This window comes from Pinus tabuliformis, chromosome X (genome assembly GCF_031772625.1).
Source record: "Pinus tabuliformis cultivar Carrire ecotype Pingquan chromosome X, CPIR1, whole genome shotgun sequence".
Classification (NCBI taxonomy): Eukaryota; Viridiplantae; Streptophyta; class Pinopsida; order Pinales; family Pinaceae; genus Pinus; species Pinus tabuliformis.
In genome coordinates, this window is record NC_142308.1 from 98,876,569 (window position 1) to 98,899,525 (window position 22,957).

Sequence of the window (22,957 nt, forward strand, 5' to 3'; positions counted from 1 at the left end):
ACTATTTTTATTGTTGTGTCATTTATTATTATTATGTAGGCTCTTATTATATTGTGAACCCTTAAACTCCTATATATACAAAGGAGATATTGTAATTTGTATCATCCAAGAATTTTTCATTTATGTAATGTAAAGGATGTTTCCCCCTCGAAGAGGATACTTTTTAAGTTGTTGATCTATCTTTCTGTGAGTTGGTTGCATAACAGTTTGATAGCAACTAGGCCTAATATAATGTGTGCAGTGAGCTTGGTGTCAAGGTTCATGGAGACACTAAAGAAGACACATTGGCAGGTAGCAAAAATAATTTTGAGTTATGTAAATGGAACAAAGGAATATGGTACTTTGTACATGTCATCTACAATGACAATGATGGGAGGGAAGTATTGATGATGGAAAGAGCACGCTAGGATATCTTTTCCATATGGTTTTGAGAGCCATTTATGGGCTTCCAAGAAGCATCCAATAGTGTTAGTGTTAACAACAAAACATGAATATGTCGTAGCAATGGCAACAACATGTCAAGTAGTTTGGATGAAAAAGGATGTTGAAGGATTTATGGAAGGAACAAGAAGCAACGATAACAAACTACTACGACAATAATTTTGCAATTATGTTGTCAAAAAAATTTGTCTTTCATAAAATGTTAAAGAACATTGATGCTAAGTATCATTTCATTAGATAATTGATTAACAATAGTGAAATGTTTTGTAACACTGCATGTCACAAGAACAATTCACAAACATTTTCACAAAGCCATTCACACGTGAAAGTTTTGTCCATATGAGAGATTGTTTCATTACAGTGAATATTAGTAGTTGTGATTAAGGGGGGGGGTTTTGGAAAATTATTCCCAACCACCAAGTTAAATACGCTGACATCAATCATTCCCCATAGTATAACAAGTAAATCAAGCAAGGAGATTCTAATTGTAGATTACAGATTTTGGTTTTCAACAACAAGCAAAAGATCATAAATGAAGATTTGAATCTGGGTAAAATGTCCCCATTCTGCAACACATCAAATAATTAAGAACATAGAAGTACTTAACAAAGAGTTGGTGAATCATATGTTCGAAGATTTTACTCTGCAACTGGTGTTTGTAAAGTTCAGAAAATTATTTTTTTTTGTACAAGTGCCCATTCTATATTTTAATTTTTTTGACCTGCCATGAATTAATATATTAAAAAAATGTGTGTTTGAATATTATGTCACTAAGTTTTTTTTTTTTTCAGTTGTACAAGAAGGCTTGAGAGGTCTAGAGAAAATTATGGAGCAAATGCTGGTGGGCACGCGAAAACAAAAAACACTATTGTCTATTGTCTATTACTGTAAGATGCTGCGCAAAAACCAAAGAGGTTAAAAATGAAAAATTGCCATTTTACGGTGGTGAATGAGTTGAATTCTGTTTTTCTTTTATGTTTTATTATATTCCTTTCACCCAAATTCCAGAAATAATGTTTCTTCCTTCACTTCACAAATACTCTATTTTACTGCGTGTAAATTCTTGAGATTTTAACTTTGTTTTTGTTGCGCAAGATAAATTGTGTGCATTAACTTTCACGATGTTGTCTTAAGGATGCTCCTTTGCCTCAACTCTCATTACTCTACACCTGTACATTCCGCAAAATGAAATCTTTAGCAAAGAACTAATTGTGCTTCCTCTGCACTCTCGTCATTAGCTAAGTGTTACCTTATCAACAACCTTGAGAATATATAAAATTTAAATCACATAATCACCACATTAAAAAAACAACTATTGACTCTAGAAATAGAAAACAAACATAGAAAGAAAAAAAGGATACCTATGAATTTCCTGAATGGAAAACATACATGCCAAAATGTTATAATTTTCCTAATCTCCACGGCAGGCACAGGTAGCATTTTCGACATCCTCGTGAGAAATAAGCCAATTTATATGATTACCTTGTTAATTAGGTCATTTTATTTTATTCAATCAATTCAACACCCAAACCTCCTCCATAAAGCCCCAAATTACCATACTCCTTGTTTAACCGTGTGTGATATTATTGGATATTATTCAAGTCGAGTATTGAAATGCATCAGTTGATTTTTCCGGATTAACATTATGGATGAGTATGAAGACTAACCAAGGAGATTCCTCAAGCAGACTTCTATTCACACTTGGAGATGAAGAAACATTATAAAAAGAAGGCTCTTATAGAGAAATACATAAGTATATTGAACTATTGTACCAACTTTATTATTAACCATAAAACCAACGAGTCATGACCTAATTAAGAAGGAATCACAAAAATTGGATTCTTCCTCTACTAGAAATAGATTTCACGGAAAATTATTTATATCTGATTTTGATTAGCCTTTCCCCTTTGGAAGCATAAGTCAAGGCTCAATGTATGGTCTAGGCTACGATCCCTTTTGCCATGCCTTATTTTATTCATTATTTTGATTCATGTGGCATGACAAATTGAAAATTCCAACCTCAAACCCTTACTTTATCAGATATGTTGAATTGTATATTATCCTCCATGTTCTTGGTGCTCTTGTTAATGTTCTTGGTGCTCTTGTTAATTGCATGTATTTATTGATTGATAAACAAAATACAAAATCATGTAAATGGAGAGGAATTCACAAAAGGATCCTTTTAGTTGAATCAAAAAGTGCATAACATCTTAACAAGTAGGAGTGTCTTTTTAAAAATATATTTGTCAAAGGTTAATCAAATTATGTGGGAGTGTGGAGGTGCAGAGGAAGCACAATGAAAGTTTCCTCCGCATCTCTACATTCTACACAATGAAAACTCCTCTGCTTTTTCAACAATCAAATCTCTGGAAGAAAACTAATTGTGCTTCCTGTGCACTCCCATCATTAATGAAGTGTTACATTATCAACAAACTTAAGCATATATAAACCACATAATCACCGCATTAAAACATTAAAAGAATCAAATATAGACTCAAGAAAGAAAAAATCAAACATTAACGAAAACAGTTATCGATTCCCATAATAGAAAAAAAACATGCTAAAATGTTATACTTTTCCTAATGTCCACAACATGTACACATAGCATTTTCGACATCCACGTGACATTTTGAGTAATTACTATACAAATTTAAAACCTTTTATAAAACATGATTGGGATAACACCTTATTTCAAGATTTGTTAACTCACATGCATAGGTAAAATAATTCACAATGAATACCACTATGATCGAAGGGAATGTAGATATATTCTTTATTGGGATTGAAATTTATTATGGTATTTTCAAGAATTTTACATGGTGGAAAATTTCTAAGATAATGCTAGTGGTGTCTCCATAATATTCATATATTCTATGAAGTGTGGAGATGCAAAGGAAGAAAGGTTTTCTCGAACGATGTATCAATTGATTTTATTTTAAATAATTTTTAACCATAAAAGCAATAGTGTATAATTTGTATCATAATCAAATATCATCAATCAAACCAACTTTCATATCTTTAAACATAAGCATTTACATGTAATATGCCTTAAATTTTCAATACATTTCCCAATAGATGCTTAATATATAAATAAGTAAAAGAAACATTTTTATTCATATTCATTTCCATAAACAACGTGAAATAATAGACATTAAACATATTATAAAATGAAAAGTTAATATTAGCTTCCACAAATATGAGTAAGAATTTATTACAAAATATATGGGCTCTAAAATTTTAACTCCTTTTGTCATCCAGTCATTCCAAATATTGATATTTAGCGTATTGACATTTACCATTGAAAACCACTTGCTAAAGAAACCTACATCCAATTTAATTTTGAATAGTTTGGGTGTGACTAAAACATTTCCCTCTGGCATGCTCTATGAATCATCTAAATGAGATTCAGAATCTGGAGCTGTGGAGAAATATTTGAAAGTGCACTCCTACTTGAATTCAGTAAACATTGACAAATATTTATCTGAAGAAAACATTTCAACTTGTTAAGATGTTATGCACTTTTCAATTCAATTCAAAGACTCCTTTTATAATTTCTCCATTTACAGAATTGTGTATTAGTTTATATATCAGTAGTTACACGCAATTAACAGGAGCACCAAGAACATAGAAGATAATATATGATTCAAGATATGTCATAACGTAAGGGTTCTATGATTTTGAATATCGGAAAGACAAAAGTCACAAAAGATACATCAAACCACTTATCAGTCTAGGACCTAGCCTTCCTAAACTCAGAGAGGGCTCTCTTTGTGTATTCATAATTTAACTTTAATTTCAATGTTTTAATGTGTTAGGCTCGATATAAAAATAAAGAGATTTGTAACTTGGTTGGGATAGGTCATTATAGAATATTTTCCATTGGGCTATGGAGTCAAAGGCTATGTGGTAACATCAATTTTGTAGAGCATTTGCAAGGCAAGCTAACTGTCTTTACTGGATCTAAAAGTAGAGTGAGAAATGAAATGATAGAAAAGTGATATCAGTCAGGATTAAAAAGAATTTAAGTATTTTTAATCATACTTCAGAGGAAAACATTAAATTGTAAACACATATAGTAGCAAGGTGCTCCAACAGTATATCTTAAACTATGATTTATGTTTCACAATAAGAATCAAAGATGCATAAATGGATAAACAGAAATACATTTAACGTAGAAAGAAAGACATCACTAGGTCAAAATAGGTCAAGTATCTTGTAAATGGTCCTTTTTATTGATGCTCCAGCTCAAAATTACAATGCTCCAAACAAAATATAGTTCAAATGACTAGTCTCCAACCCCTAATACTCCCAATGCATGGAGTGTTTAAAAAAAAACTACAATGATTTGCCTTGTACACTTCACAATCTATTATTTATTACAATGAAAGAAGAACTGACTAATGTATCCACAGAGTGGCCATGCTGAGAAAACTGGGACAGATGTCCCTCTTTTTGAGGGATGTTGTTGCCTGAAGTATTAGTTTGACTGAATTGGTTCTGCTGACGTGGCTGGTGCTGACTCATGCCTTGATGGTCACTCTAATCGTCCTTGTCTCGTTCCTCCTGATAATCACATAGCTCACTCCACTGTTCACCATCTGGAATTTTTATCTTGGTTAATTTTCTGTACACTTCATCAGCGTCAATGTATTTGGAAAATGATGGCTTGACTAAAATCATGTGTTTCGGCTCATGTTCAATGTAAATTTGATTGGTGATTGCTTCCAACAATGCCTTTCCTGTTATGTTGCCTTTGATGTTAGACATATTTGCAACATCTGTGGATATGCCATGTAATTTCTTGACATAATATCCTTTGTCCATGAGTTTGTCATTTATAGGAAACAGAGAGGGAAGAACCTTCTGATGTAGATGTTGCATTCTGTTGAAAAACCTGTTGCCTATCAGCTCTAGAATTTGGCATTTTTCTTCTAGTTGCACATTTAAGCTCTTATTTGTCAGTACCCTTTTGACATGTAGTATAGTCTCTTTCTTGTCTGCTACTCCCAAGTCTTCCAGCTCATATTTGTTTATTGCGTTCAAAAAATTGATAATTCTGTTTGCAGTTGCTGGCATATCTTCCAACTCTTTATTGGTGGCTGAAATGGATTCTCTGGCTTTCTCCAATAATTCCTTCTCCTCAAATATAATTTGTATGCTAGGCCAATCTCATTCATCCCATTGATTATATTGTGCCAAATTATCTCTTTGACTCTCCCTAGAGTGTTCCCAATGGATGATTCTTTTTCTGACTTCTATAGCCTTTATATTAATGTCTTTTCTCTCTGCATTTCTACTGACTGATTGTTTAAGCTCTCTTGATCTGATCCTGTAGCACACTCACTTGGGTTTCCAATCTCTTGATTTCTTCACTCTGCAAGTTCATACCTTCCATAGATCTAGCCAATTGTTCTGCACTCCTTCTGGATCTTGTGGCTGCACATGCTGGAGTAGTTATGGGATGAGCTATTAGAGGAAGGGTCTCTATTGTTGTGTTGGCCATCTGCACTACTTTTTCTTTCTCCTGCACCATCTTTTCCATCTCTGTCTCCATATATTTGATCTAGACGGACTATTCCACTATCAATTTCATCATATCAGCCTTTAGGCTCTCTGTTTTCTCTATTTCCTTGGTCAATGGGTCATGTGTAGCAGGCATCTTGAGCTGCTTCTTTAGAGTTGCAATTTCTAACTCTTTTTTCTTTAGCACTTCTTCAGTTTCTTTTGTGTCTGAGGGGTCATACCCAATTTTTACTACCAAGTCTTCTAAGGACTTAATTCTATTTTCCTTTGACAATGATGAAATTATTTCCATCTTCAACTAGGACAGAGCATTTGAAAGGGCCACTTGCATTTTGAACAAATTCATAGAAGTGTTGGTTAAAGTGGATGAAATCATTTCACCTGTTTGTTTGTGCATCTCGAGCTGATCAATAGGGTGGAAATTCTTGACATCAAACTCAAAGGAAGTTTGCATGTAGTCTGCTCGAGTCCTGGGCTTTGTTATTTGTGCCTCCAAAACTGACATATGCATTTTTCCCTTCTTTGAATCGAAGGCAGAGAGGATTTTTCCTTGTGCAGTTGCACTTTGCTTCCAAAACTGAGCATAAGTGCTCTTCTTCAGTATTTCATTTCTCATTTTTTATCTCTCTAAATGTTAAAGACTATTTCTTCTTTTTCCCCAGTCACATTTGTAGAGGAGGACACTTGAAGTGCCTAGTGTCTTTTAGAAATTGGCATACCAGGAAAATATTTCCCTCTGACTGGGGATGAATTTGGAATATCAATTATGTTGATCAGTGTCTACTGTGTTAATCCTTTATCTATGTCCATATGTTTCCTATGCTTCTTCCTGTACTTCAACCTGAATTCTTTCATGGAATTATCAGTTCCTGGTGACTGATATTCTCTGAATCTCTTCCCTATTATTCCTTGCTCTTGCACTTTTCCTTTTTCAGTCATTTATTCAATAATTTGTTTTTCATGTTGCCTTGGAGTTTGTGCACTGGAAGAGGAGATTACTTGCTCCTCGACCTCCTATAATGTATCTGGAATGCATTCCATCCGATTCATGTATTTCTCGATTTCGGCCCTTTGAGTGTTAATGTAATCAATGGACTTGTTTTCCACCCTCTTCTTAGAAATAATGCCCCATGGGACGTAATACCATGTAAAACTATGGGTGAAATTCATTTCTCTTAATATTTTATCTGCCTCCTCTCCTGCAGCTGTGTTGTTGCAAATGAAGGGACCAATTTGGGATTTGATCCTAAATTGGGACTTCTTCTTGGCTGATACAAAATTCACCTCATCTGCATTAATCATCTATCTAATGTACTCTAGTGCAAAGATCCTCATGGGGAGGAACTTTGGTAGTTTGTAAGGGGCCAACTCGCAGTCATACACTCTTATTTCAGTGTAATTTTGGTATAAGTACCAATGACCTATTCTGGCTTGATCTATTAATTTCATAATCCTCTTTATTTCTTCAATGATCCTGGGCTCTGTAGTCCCACTGAGGAGGCTCATTCCTAGGTGGACAAACATTTCCACAAATGTCTTGTAACTAAAGTATTTTTGATCTTTCATTACCAATGTTGTCCAGAATATCCCTAATTGAAGTTCACCTTCGTCATTCATTTTGCTTAATGAAAACTGGAACTTGTTTGCCTAAAAATACACAAACATATATACCAACACTGAGGAATAATTAAACACTTCATCAGTGAAAAAATTGACAAGCTGCTCATGGATGGCATCTACTAGAAATTGGCTGAAGTTGGAAAGGACAGAGGGCTTGGATTCTGTTGAGAGGATAGATAGGAAAGCTATAATAGTTTCATCAAGCCATTAGTCTGAATAATAGCGAAGTAAATAGGAAAGAACTGTGGCAATATGTCTTGTTCCATCAGGGAAAACAAAGGAATAATAAGGTGGATTCTTGCTTGGAAAAGGTGCGTTGTCAGTCATGAAAAGTTCTAATGTTTCGGATCTCTTAGAAAAAACAATTTTTTGGTACATTTCAATCAAAACTTGATGGGAAAAGGGAGAAGTCCCTTTAATAACCGGGGCCTCCATCATCTGCATGATGGACTTGGCATCAATTTTGAATAAAATATGTCCTATTATGGCCATCACTACCCTTTACTGTGGGTTGTAAAATGAATGACACTTCCTGATCAGTTTTGGGAAATTGTGTGTTTTAGGGAAGACATAAAAAGGTAGATTAGTCTCCTAGACGCCTATGTCATCCATCTCTTCCACGGATTTCTCCTCCCACCAGCAATATATATCAAACAAATCAAATTCTGAGAGAGTTTCATGGATCTTTAAATCTCTGTCAATCAATGGTAGGTGATCTAAATCCAATGGTGGGTGCAACATTGGGTTAAATATTTCTAGTTCTTTCTTATTTGGTGCCATGGCAGTCTTCTGTGATGATTTCCTCTTAAAATTGTGTTGTCTTGAACCTGTAATACAAAGGGATAAAAAGAAGTGGGATTTTAGTGAGGGAAAAAGAAAAGGGATTAACGAGAGACGGTATTCAAGATTAGGAAATGGTAATTTTTGCAGGAAAATGAGTTATCTTGTACTATATTTATGTTCTTTGGCTTCACTGTGCACACTGTGTGATGGTTGAATGAAGTGGAAAGACACCTACAAGTGAAAAATAGTAATTAAAATTTGAAATCGGTGTGAACAGGTGGTTTTATGACTTGGAATCGTGTCGTTGGATTGGTTTGATTTGGCACGGGTCCATTGGCTAACAATCCAACTCATGTATTGCTCAACAGAGGGAACGAAAACAACTTTTCGGGGGGCCTCGGTAGCAGTAGGTGGTATGAGAGGGGGAGGTACGAATTCATGAGCGCATGAAATGTAAGGGGGCAGAAACTGCCGACTTTGGACCACCCCACCAGGATTAACTTTCGGAGGGTGAGGGGGGGCCAGAAAGGGACGAGGGTCATTGGATCAGGCAGAGTGAGCAGGGATGGGGTGATAAATGGTGGGTAGATTAGATATGATGTGATAGGTGAGTGCGGTGGCGGGGTCAATATACAAATGAGGGGTGAACTATAGAGATAAGGGGGTAAATAATAAGGTTTAGGGGGCAATGATTATTAATGTGACATAAGACCCCTTCCTTTTAAATTTCTTATTCCAACCTAGGAAAAGATTGGAATTTTTCTTCTAACCTTAGGAAAATATTGGAAAATGTCTTCCAACCTTCAAAAGGTCCTTTGATATCCTTTCACTTTTCTTTGGATCTACCTACCCTTATTCTATAGCCTAGCATTTTTTGTTCTTTTCCATTTGTAGGGTGCACTTAGACCTACAGACCCTTTCCTCTTTTTTTTTTATCTCTTTTTCTTTTAAAATCTAATCTACTCTATCACTTATTTCTTCCCTTGGTCTAGATTAAATAGTTGGACCAAAATTATTTTCAACCTAGCTACTGATTTTCCAAGATTAAACTGTTTGGCAAATCTTTATTTTTTAAGCTATCAACATAAATTGAAATTTGTTCAATCATGCTTAGACTGTATGATTTGACTAACCTTTTTTGGGGTTTTCTTTTTATTTTATTTTTTTCTTTTGTTCTTTTTATTCTTTTTTTATATACCCTCTTTTCATTTTTTATTTTTTATTTCTTTTGTGAAATCAATTGAATATTGAAATCTATGAACAATTTGAAACCCACAAACTATGAAATGGTCAATCATCTTGATATCCTATAAATTATAGGACCCTAATAGTGGCTCCAGCTGGGGGTGACACTTCTCAGCTCGAAGTGTTAAGAACACATGACTAGTAGCCTTGATTTCTTCAAATCTGCATTGTCTTCAATCTGATTTTTTTTGTCTAATGAACCAACCAACTAAAAACCTTAAAACTATGATATTTACAATGGAATGAGGGAATCTGTGTGCTCATGAATAGTAATGTTTCAACATCCTGCTGTTGACAAGACCTCTTGATAATATTGTTCCATCTAACTCCTTGAGAAAAAATGCATTATTTCCTCTAAAATCATAACTGATATATGGGCCTTTCCAAAGATTTTAAAATTTACCATGTTTCCCTGTCTTCTCTCCTTGAGTCCCATTTCAACACTTTGTCTCCCATGTTGAAATCATCAACTTTAGTTCTTTTGTAAAAAATATTCTTTATATTTTCCTAGACAACTTGAGTTCTATGTATACTTCTTCTCTAGACTGCTGCAATTGGATTGTCTGATATATTCTTCTTTGAATATCATGTGGTTCACTATGTACCTCTTGAATAATATTCATAATTGGCACTCCCATGGGAGAAGGGAAAACTGCATCTATTCCATAAACCAATTGAAATGGGAACATGCCAATGGATTTCTTTGTAGTCAATCTATCAGCCCATAATGCATAGATCAATTTGTTATGCCATTACTTCTTATTGTCCTCTAGTATCTTGTTAATGATGTTTACCAAACTCCTGTTGGAGGATTCATCCAACCCATTACCTTGAGGATAATAAGCTATTGAATGACCCAAAGAAATATGGTATTTATGACAAAAATCCACCATCTTTTTTGATTTGAAAGTTGTAGCATTATCAGTGATCAGTTTCCTAGGATAGCCAAAACTGGAAAGGATATTAGTTTCAAGGAATTTTATTATAACAGAATCCATTTTATTATTATATTATTTTATTTTGAAGGGGTGGCTTCTATCCATTTGGTAAAATAGCTGTGGCAGTTAGGATCCATTTTTTTTGAGCTGATGATGAAGGATGAATTTCACCAATGAAATCCAATCCCCACTATTGAAAAGGACTTTCAACAGAGATGGGTTTTAGGGGCAAAGGTAATAATTTTCTCTTCCCTTCAAATATTTTGCACTTGTGGCAAGCAATTTCCATCTTATGGATGTTTGGGAATAGTGTAGGCCAATAATAACTAGCTCTAAGGAATTTATTAGTAGTTGTTTTCAAATAAATATGGCCTCCACAATCACCTTCATGGAATTCCTGCATAATTTTGTTAGCATCATCCTTTAACAAACATCTGAGTAAGGCACCTCCAACATCTTTCCAATATAATATACCATCAACAATACAAAATTTGTCTGCTTTCAATTTAAGAAATCTAGCTTTTGTTTTGGATAATCCAGGAGGAGCATTTAAATTGAAAAGAACATATAAAAGGTCTGCATACCAGGGAGAATTTAGATATGCCTCCTCGATTGGTTTAGTCGCCAGTTCCTCAAGATCATCCAAAGAAAACACCATGTTGATGTCTATTACATTGAAATTTGATTCAACCATCCATTTGGCTAATCCCTGTCCTTTAATCAACTTGGTCGGCTTGATTTCTATATCATATTCCAATATCACAACTATCCATTTGCCTCTCTTCCCATCTGGTCCATTTTGAGTGAGAATATCTTTGACCGCTATACTAGGCACATAAGCAATGATATGAGAATGTAAAACATAAACCCTAAAATATTTTATTGCTTTAACTAGAGAAAATGCTTGTTTTTCCATGATATTGTACTTGAGGGAAGCATCTCTCAGAGATTTACTAAATAATTCTATTGGTTGTTCATTTCCTTCATTATTTTTCTGTAATAACATGGCAACAATAGTATTTTAATATGCAAAAGAAGAAATAATGAAGTCTTTAGTGAAATCTAGGCTAACTAAAACAGGTGCTTTTGTCAATGCATGTTTGACTAGATCAAAAGATTGTTTGGCTTCAATATTCCATTTTATTTATGTGTCTTTATTGAGCATATTTTTTATATTCCTAAGTAGTTCAGCAAGATTTGGTATGAATCTTCTTAAAAAATTGATCTTTCCAATAAAAGACTGAAGTTCTTTCATGTTTCTAGGATGACTAATTTTTAGGATGCCTTCAATCCTCCTGGGGTCAATTCTAATTCCATCTTTGGAGATGATATGGCCTAATAGTTTTCCTTCTTCAAGACCAACAATGATTTCTTAGGATTGAGTGAAATACCAAACATTCTACATTTTTCAAATACTTTTCTTAGATGTGCTAAGTGTTATTCATCAGTTTTTGAAAATACAATGATGTCATCAAGATAAATTACAATGAAATGTCCAATATCTTCTGAAAAGGCAATGTCCATTGCTCTTTGGAAAGTAGAACTCGCATTCATTGATCCAAAAGGTATTTTAACATACATGAAAGTTCCCCAAGGAGTAGTAAAATTAGTTTTATCTTGATCATCAGGGTGCACCAAAACAAGATTGTAGTCTGAAAAACCATCTAGCAAGGAAATCCTACTAGAACCCACTACCCTTTGCAATATGTGATCCATCTTTGGTAAGGGATAGTTGTCCTTAAGGGAAACCTTGTTTAAATTCCTAAAGTTAATGCACAATCGTATCTCACCACTTTTCTTTCTTATAGGCACAATATTGGATACCCATTTAGAATATCTAATAGGAACTATGATCTTAGCCTCATACATTTTCTTGATTTCCTTTTCCACTAAAGGAATTAGGACAGGATTTATCCTACGCAATTTCTGTTTGAATGGTTTTTGATCTTCTCTGATTGGAATTTTCTGTTGTATAATGCTAGTATCGTAGGCTTTTAAATCCTCATAGCTCCAGGAAAATACATATATGAATTCTTTGAATAGAGCTATATACTTTCTTTTAGCCATGAGAGGTAGTGATTTTGACAATTTTATAATTTTGGGGTTTTTCTCACTGCCTCTGTTGAATTCCTCAATGTTTGTTCTGGTTGGTTCCATTTTTGGCTTTCTAGCAACATCATTAAATTCAAACAACTCTTCCAAAGGGGCAAGCCCTCTAGGTAAAACATTATCTTTGAGTTGTAGTATTTTGAATTCTTCTTTTTGGGATCTTTATGTATTTCAGTTTTGTGCATATTGTTATTTGCAAAAAAAATTTCAACAAAAATAAGAGGTTGCCCTATATCCACATGTACAACAATTTGAAGGTCTAGTTCATCCTCCATGTCTATGTTTCTATCCTCAAATTCATCCTTTGATTGTAGAAAACTCTCAAACTCTTTATCACTTCCAAAAACTTGACAATATCTCATGTTATTAGGCACTGCAGGACAGTGATTGACTTTAATTGTGTATTGTTTATTTGGATGAGGTAATTTGCAAGTGTTGGCTGAAAAAGCTAATCCGTTTGCCAGAGCATTCTGGAGCCTGGGGATCACAATAAGGTCATATTCTTCAAAGGTTTTAAGAAAATCAATCACATCATTATGGTATTCTCTTAATTTAGGGTGTTTTGCAAAATATTGTTCTTTGATTTATTTGATGATGAGTTCAAAGTCTCCTTGGATAGAAATTCTTTTAGCACCTACATTTCTAAGAAACTTCAAGCCTAACAATAATGCCTCATATTCTACTATGTTGTTTGTACACAGAAACTTCAGTTTATAAGAATAGCCTTGAGCCTGATTAGTCATTGAATTATATAACCAAACTCCTACTCCTGATCCTGTTTTACCACATGAACCATGAAAAGTCATATTCCAAAGAGGTCATGTTTCAGGGTTTTGTTGCTTAATTGGTATTTCTGTGTCCTATTCTTCATCAAGTTCATTTTCTTTCTGCTTGACCTGTCTATCTATGTCTCCATCATTGTCATTATACAGTAAAGGAATGAAGATCAGTATGGACTGAGTAGAGTGGGTAGTTTTGAGGCTTTTCTTGACTACTCAACATGTAATTCGTTAATGTTTTTCTATAAATTCTCCTTGGTTGGCCAAATACTGGTATTGTGGCATATTTCATATGCATATGTAATGTTCCTTGTAACTTAGCTCCCTACGATCTTGATAATAACATACCATACTTAGGAGGAATGTTAGCTACTACTATATCCATCACTAAAATTTTTGTTGGTATCTAGGCTAGTGTGAAACAAAGGTCCTTAATGATACCTAGACATTTAACCTTGCTAGAATCAAATTAATATAGATCCTTGTATGGTCTAGTGACTTGAAGTCCAAGTTTTTTCATAACGATTTTTGGCATGAGATTATGTGATGCACCTAAATCTAACATAGAATTATGAAGGATCTTGTCATGAATATTGAGGCTGACATAAAATGGAGGAACACCCCCTTCTTGAGGTTTGCCATCAACTTCTAGCCCAAACAATAGTTTAGGTTGGTCACCATTCAAATTCACTGTATTAGTTTTTCCCCTACATTGAGTCCGTTTAGAACCTGGGACCTATAGACATTTTTGTTTACTAATTTAGTAAGAGGAATAGAGATCTTGAGTTTAGCAATTTCATTCTCAATGTTGAAGGGTGCTTGTTTTTTAAGCAGGTTTGAGAAATCGGTCTTTTCAGCTATGGTCTTTGTCATAAAATTCGTTTGTTTACTTGTAGTAGGTTCTTTAGTTTGGACAACTTTGGTTGAGACATCAATGATATTCTTAGCAACACTTTTTGTATTCTTCCTTTCTTGATTGTTGTCATTTATTTTAGAGCTTTCTGTTGTTTTCTTAGGATTAGGCTATAAAGTTTTCTTGGAAGAATTATTTGAATCCTTTTTGCTTAAGTATCATTATTTTTCTTGCTCCTAAGATTATATTGTCTATGGACCTCTAAGATGGAATTCTCAAACCCATGTTTATAGTCATCAGATTCTTTAGATTCCAGTTTTGTTTGGGTTAATAAAAACAATTCTTGTCCTTGTTGTGTAAGAAAAAAAAAAACGATGTTCATTGGTTCCCATTAAATTTATTTGATTTTCCTCCACTTCTTCAACTACACTTGTATCATCAACATAATTTTCTTGAAATGGTGGCCTAATTTGTTAATCTGGGCCTCTTTGATCTCTTTATCTGATTTGTGGAGTGTTTCTCCTAGTGTTTGGATTTCGGTTTTGTTGGACAGGTGGATTTTTCCTAGGAACGTTCCTATCATTTATATTGATTCTCTCCATTATCCTTTGCATATTCCTTACTAAGGAATCAATTTTGGCTTCTGCTGTAGAAGTTGAAGCTTCTTCCTTAAAAGTCACTTGTCTTTCAGTTCTCATCCTGGCTCTTTTAGCTTGTAAATTGGCCTCTACACTCACAACATCTCTTTGCATTGCTTCTAGTGTTCACGAATTTCTTTCCCTAAGCCGGTATGACACATCTGCATCAAAACCATTTGGGAACTTTATTAGGGCTAAATCATGTGGTGGTTTGAGATTTACAGATATTGCATTATAGGTATTGTTTAATCTAGCACAATAATCATGTACACTTTCACCTACCTCCCTTTTAATATTTCCATATTCTGATAGAATTTGTAAAGGGTTCTTCTTGAATTCCCATCTATTAAGGAAGGTTTGGTAGAATGTAGGGAGACCATTTATACTATTTGCAGGCAAGGACTTCAACCATTTTCTGACTTCTCTCCCTAAACATTGAAGTGAACATTCTGAGCTTAATACTTTCTTCATCTACCTCTTGTATGTCAAAATAGTCATTCATTTTGTCCACATGTTGTTGGGCTGTTAAAGGACTTGTACCATCAACTAGTATGATTTTGGACTAATATTCTTGTGGCATATTAGCAAAGGGGGATGGTAACACCAAAGGAGCATATCTGGTAGCCATGATTGGTGGTGGTGGTGGAGGACCACTTGAAGTAAGTTGAACAGTGGATGAAGTTGGACTAGTGCTAGGCGGGAATGAGAGTAAAGGAATCTGAGCAACCTTATGTTGAAGGATGAAAGAAGGGGTGGGGATTATGGAGGCAGTAGGACTTGGTGACTGAATATATACAAGTTAAGATGTGAATGAGGAAGCTGTGAGGTTTAAAGCACTTAATTCTACTCACTGTCGAAGGTACGCATCATCAATTTCTGAGGTGAGGTTTGTCACTAGATCTTGCAGTGTATCAAAATGTTGTAAGAGTTGAAGATCTGATTTAGTCTATGAGGAAAGTTCCCTTACCAGGATTTTAGGTAATATTAATTGATCAAAGATGATATGATCTTTCCAATTCTCTGATTTAGTCCTAAATAAGCCTTGTTCGAAGTGTAAATCAAACTGGATATATTGGAAGGTAACAAAGTCTTTCGGGAGTGAGTTGGCTCTGTGAAGAAATCTACTGGTTATCTGACTCTAAGTTCTAAGAGTTTTCCTTAATATATTTTCAGGATTATCTACAATGGTAGGAGGATTGGGATCTGGATGTGATCTAGTAGATATTCTTTTAGGAACCAATGTTTAGATCTAACACATAGACAGATTAAATTTTTTAAAACGAAAGATAAACCAATCTTAGGAGTTATAATATCATACAAAGCTATTTAACTGGGTACTATGAATTCAAATGAAAGGATAAATTTTTCAATGTGTCCCTAGTATGGTCGCCACTATGTTATCATTTTGTGATTTTGAAGATCGGCAAGACAAAAGTCACAAAAGTTACATCAAATTGCTTATGAGTCTAAGACCTAGCCTTCCTAGGCTTAGAGAGGTCTCTCTCTATATATTTATGATTTAACTTTAATTTCAATGTTTTAATGTGTTAGACTAGATATAAAAGTAAAGAGATTTGTAACTTGGTTGCTTGGTTGTTTGTTTGGTTGGTTGGGATAGGTCATTATATATTTTTTTCCATTGGGCTATGGAGTCAAAGGCTAGGTGGTAACATCAATTTTCTATAGCATTTTCAAGGCAAGCTAATTGTCTTTACTGGATCTAAACGTAGAGTGAGAAATGAAATGATAGAAAAGTGATATCATTCTAGATTAAAAAGCAGTTAAGTATTTTTTAGTCATACTTTAGAGAAAAACATTTAGATTGTAAACGCAGATAGTAGTAAGGTGCTCCAACAACATATCTTAAACTATAATTTATGTTTCACAATAAGAATCAAAGATGCATAAGTGTATAAAAGAAATACATTTAGCATAGAAAGAAAGACATCACTAGGTAAAAACAGGTCAAGTATCTTGCAAATGGTCCTTTCTATTGATGCTCCGACTCAAAATTACAATGATCCAAACAAAAGATAGTTCAAATGACTAGGGTCCAACCCCTAATACTCCCAATGCATGGAGTATTTAAACAAAAACTACAACAATTTGTCTTGTACACTTGGCAATCTATTATTTATTCCAATGAAAGAAAAATTGACTAATGTGGCCATGGAGTGGCCACACGAGAAAATTGGGACAGGGGTCCCTCTTTTTCAGGGATGCTGTTGCTTGAAGTACCAGTTTGCCTGAAGTGGTTCTGTTGACGTGTCTAGTGCTGACTCATCCCTGTATGGTCACTCTAATCATGCTTGCCTCATTCCTCCTGATAATCACATATCTCACTCCACTGTTCACCATCTGGAATTTTTATCTTGCTTAATTTTATGTACACTTCATCGACATTAGTGTATTTGGAAAATCACTTGTTTTAGCTCATGTTCAATGCAAATTTGATTGTTGATTGCTTATAGCAATGCCACTCCTGTTATTTTTCCTTTGATGTTAGACATATTTGCAGCATCTGTGGCTATGCCCTGTAATTTCTTGAGGTAATCTCCTCTATCCATGAGTTTGTCATTTATAACAACATAGAGGGAAGACCTTTCTAATGTAGAGGATGCATTTTGTTGAAAAACCTGTTGGGTGTCAGCTCTAGAATTTGGCATTTTTCTTCTAGCTGCACATTTATGCTCTTCTTTGTCAGCACCTTTTTGACCTGTAGTATAGTCTCTATCATGTCTACTACTCCCAAGTCTTCTAGCTCATATTTGTTTCTTGCATTCAAAAATTTGATAATTCTATTTGCAGTTGTTGTCATATCTCCCAACTCTGTATTAGTGGCTGAAATGGCTTCTCTTGATTTCTCCACTAATTCCTTCTGCTCAAATATAATTTGGATGCTAGGACAAATTTCATTCATCCCAATAATTATATTGTACCAAATGATCTCTTTGACTCACCCTAGAGTGTTCCCAATGGATGATTCCTTTTCTGAATTCTGTAGCCTTTCTATTAATATATTTTCTCTTTGCATTTCTATCGAGTGATTGTTTTCAACTCTCTCGATCTGATCTTCTAACACACTCACCTAGGTTTCCAATCTCTTGATTTCTTCACTCTGCAGGTTCATACCTTCCATATATCTAGCCAACTGTTCTGCACTACTTCCTGCCCCTGTGATTGCACTTAGTGGAGTATGTATGGGACAGGTTGTTAGAGGAAGAGCCTCCATTGTTGTGTTTCCCATCTACACTCCTTTTTTTTTGTCCTGCACCATCTTTTCAATCTCTATCTCCATATGTTTGATCTGGAAGGATTGTTCCACTATCAATTTCATCATATCAGTCTTTAGGCTCTCTGTTTCCTCTATTTCCTTGGTTGGTCAGTGGGTCATGCGTAGTGTTGGCTTGTAGGGGCCTGACCCAAGTTCAAAGGTGATTTAGCCAAACAAATCTCAGTACTACTGACCCTTTCGGCAACAGTCCAGGATCGCGGACTGAGGTCTCACCCGAAATAGTATGGGAGGGTGCTAGAACTAGGTTTCCGCACCCTAGATATGTCTGATTATTTTCAATGGTTCATAGTTTGGCCTTGCGTGCACGTCGCTATGCGCACCTATCAGTACCTCGCAGCATGCGATGTTGCCTTTGCACAACCCTATTCGAGGCTCGATCTATGTTATTACCCAATCCCTTACTATTGACCTAATATCAGTTGATCACTTAGCTTATCTGTGTGCGTTTAGTTATACTTTAACAGTGTTCATCATTCATACAACTGTGCGCGATAAACAAAACAGTGCAATTGCAAAAGATATCAACCATATAATAACTCAAAACAGATACACAAGATTTGGAATCAAACTTCTGTTTATTATCTCTTTCCTTGGTTACAGACTCGACTCTACCCTACACACTCAGTTGCAAGTATCCACGCACTCAGCTGTGGACTCTACTAGGCCTCTTCACACTCGGCTGCAGAGCCTCTTCCTCTTACTATGACCCAAAGCACTTAGACCTCTATTCTATGCTCACTATCTTCTAGACTTCATCCATGTTCATCTATCTCCTCTGTTACAACTTAGAGCCTCGCTCTATTTGTATAATCCCATGGTCTGTGGACCATGGGTAGGCCAGCATTACATTACAAACTTATGGCGGACAACCCTATGACTGTAACATACAATTTTCACTCCATGCTTGCAATTTGCAGAGTCTTACAACATTATTTGACCAAAACTTAGGCTTTGAGCCCCAAAACATGCTGTGGGTGGATTCCATGCCCAACAGGCCCCTAACACAAACATTGTGACTCGTCCTTGAGTCACTCTATAGGTGCAGCGATCTTGGTGTGGAGTCCCTCCAATTGGTCCCGAATGGCCAGAATGTCTGCAGCGCACTGCGCTGTTGCGGCTAAAAGTGTTGCATTCTTACTTTTGAACCCTCTATGTCTGAATTGTGTCCTTACCTCTGTACTGGAATCTGTTGTGTATGTTTATAGTCCCATGCCCTTATCTGACTCCTCGAGTTGTGAAGTATGTTCTTTGGCCGGTAAGTCAGATAGTCGGCCCACCGGTGTAGGGATTCAAGTGATTGTTGTTTACTTTGCCTGGGAAGGGTTCTCCATTTAGTTCAACTAGTTGGACTGTGCCTTTGTTTGTGACCTCCTTAACCACATATGGTCCCAGCCAGTGCATTCTAATTTTTCCCAGAAGTTTTTCAAACTTAGTGTCATACAGTAGCATTAAGTCATTTACCTTGAAGGCACGCAACTTGATATGGCAGTTGTGCCAGTCCTTTTCACACTGCTTTTGTACCTGCTGATGAAATCCAACTAGAAACCATTCTTCCTCGAGTTCTTCTAATTGTGAGAGCCTTTCTTCCAGAGCTTCGCAGTCCGTCATCCCTGTGAGTGTTGCTATTCATAGACTATGTACAATGTATTCCATCGGCATGACAGCTTCCATTCCATAGACTAGCTGGAAAGGTGTCCATCTCGTCAATTTCTTTTGCATTGTCCTGTAAGCCCATAGTACGGTAGGTACGCATAGGTCCGAGTCGTTTCACTGGGTGTTGCACACTTTGGTCAGCGCATTCTCCAGTATTTTGTTGAATGCCTCTACTCTCCCATTAGCTTTTGGGTGGTATGGTGTACTTTTCTGATGATACACCTGGAACTCTTCTGTGAGCACGCTGATGGTTTCATTCATGAAATGTGTTCCGTGATCACTCATTAATATTTTCGGACAACCAAATCATGTCAACACGTTTTTGAACAAAAACTTTGTAGCTGTAGTGGTCGTGCAGTCTTTGATCGGCCCCAATTCAACCCATCGTGTTAGGTACTCTGTCGCGGTGATGATGTAGTGCGCACCCATCTTTCCTTGAGGTTTTGTTAGAAAATTATATATTACGCAACAATGGAACACATAAAATATTGCAGAAATATAAACACAGAAAACGCACAAAACAAGAGAGACACAGATATATGTGGTTCACCCAATTTGGGCTACGTCCACCCCGAACAGCCAGTCCTTCCTTTCTATTATCCAGCAAAATGAAGAGACACAACCTACAGCAAAACCGCTGTAATATCCTTTGTTTTCTCTCACAGTCTCACCTCTCTGTTTCTTGCTCATAGAATACACATCCATCACACAGCCTCAAATACAATACCCTCATACAAAGAGAGGGGTTGCCTTCTAGGGCAAAAAACCCTAAACTAAACATAAGTTCTACCGTCAGATCATCCGCCTAATGAACGGCCCAGATTGACTAGAAATTATTATACTTTTAAAAAGCAATTCTACAGCTGTTTTTAGCTTTGGGGGCGCTACCCGCGAAACCCCCCGATAGGGGGGGGCTCCCAAAGGTCGCAGTCGCCCCCCGTGGACCCCCCCTGCAGCGAATATTTTACGGGCGGCGTTGCCGCCCCCATTTTGAAATGGGGTCCTATGTGTCGATACCTTTGAATATAGAAGATAATCAGGCTCCACACCCAACAGGTTTGATCAGTTCGACAAAGTCGATTTCCCATTTTTTGAATGGTTGTAGTGTCATTTGTGGGTTTAATGGCATCCTGTCTCTTCGTGATGGTTTTCCAGTCCTTTGACATATATCGCAGGCCTTACAGTGCACTTTTGAATCCTGGTGCAGGGTTGGCCACCATAACCCTGCACGAAGAATCTTCTGTGTGGTCACGCATCCTGCATAGTGTCCTCCTATAGCCACCCCATGTGCTTCCTCAAGGATCTGACCTCGTTCAAAGTCAGGTACATATCTTCATAATATCTCATCATTGCTCATTTTGTATAGGTGCCCCGCAATGACAGAAAAGTCTGTCATGCACACCACCAATTCATTTTTCTGTTGGACTGAGTATTCCTTCGGCGCAGTCCTTATTGTTAGAAAATCGATTATATCTTCGAAGTGTTCGTCCACAACATGCACTGTAAAGAGCTGTGCATCTGGTAGTCCCTCCTCCAAATTTGTGGGTTCCTCACTCGTCTCAATTTGTGACAAGTAATCTGGTCCTGTGTTCAGGCATCTCGGCTTGACTATGACCTCAAAATCATATCCTTGGAGCAGTAAGAGCCATCTGCATATGCGCCCACCCAACACAGGCTTATTCACCAGGTATTTCAACACGGAATGGTCGATATACATCTGGAAATGTCCTCCGAGTAAGTAGTGTCGGTATTTTTGGAGAGCATACACCATCGCTAATCCCTCACACTCGGTGGTGGAATAGTTCTTTTATGCTTTTGACAATCTCCGACTTGCAAATGCGATTGGGTGATCCACGCCCTAAGCGCTCTCCTCTGAGTACTGCTCCCAGCGCAATACAGGACACATCAACATGCACATGAAATTGCACATCCCATTTTGGGAAGACCAAGATTGGAGCGGAGGCCAGTTTTTCCTCAGGTCATCCAAACTCTTCATGCAATCATCATTCCAGCAATATGTAACATCCTTTTTCAATAGCTTTTCCATCAGTGTTGTTATTTGCGCATAAATTTTGATGAACTCCCTATAGTATCTAGTGTGTCCCAAGGTAGCGTGAAGTTGTTTAACACTTCGCGGTGCTTCCAAATTTAGAATAATGACAGTTTTCAAAGGATCCACTATCAGTCCTTGTTTGCGGACCACATGTCCCAATAGGTTTCCAAAGGTAACGAGGAATGTGCACTTCTTAAGGTTCAATGCAATTTGGTGTCGGCGGCAAGTATCTAGCACCAAGCGTACACTTGCTACATGGTGCTTAACTAATCCAAAGAAAGTCCAATCATCCAGATAGACCTCCAAGAACTTGTGGATGTATTCTTTGAATGCGGACACAATGATGCGTGAAAAGGTGGCTGGCGCATTCTTCAGTCCAAACGGCAGAACGGTGTATTGAAAGCAGACCCATTCTATTGTGAAGGTCATTTTGCTCCTGTCTTCCAGTGCGATCTTCATATGATGGTACCCTGAGTACCCATCCATGAATGAATATTCTTCTTGATCGCCAACATTCTCTAGTACTTCATTTGTGAATGGTGTCAGGAATGCATCGTGTACATAGGCGTCGTTCAGCTTCCTTAGGTCCACACATATTCTTATTTCGCCCTTCTACTTTTTCTCCTGTACCACCATAGCACTCACCTAGTCGGATTCTTCCACTGGCACAATAATTCAAGCTGCAAGCATTTTGTCTAATTCTTCAAGGACCTTTTCTTTATATTTCGGATTCAAGTGGTACGGCCGCTGCTTAACTAGCTTCGTATTGGATTTCAGGGTGATCTTCATCATCCCTAAGTCGCCAATGAGACCTTTTAAGTCCGTAATTTTTGTCGGGAACAAGTCTTGGTATTCACGCAGTAACTCAGCAAGCTTATCCACCATGGGATCATCCCAATAATCCCCAAGCATTGCGTACTTCAGCTCTGCCTCCATTCCAATGTTTACCTGCTTTGTTTTTAGCGGCACAGTGATTTCAGGATCCTCAATTGATGGTCCTCGAATCTCGTGTCAATCTTCTGTTTCT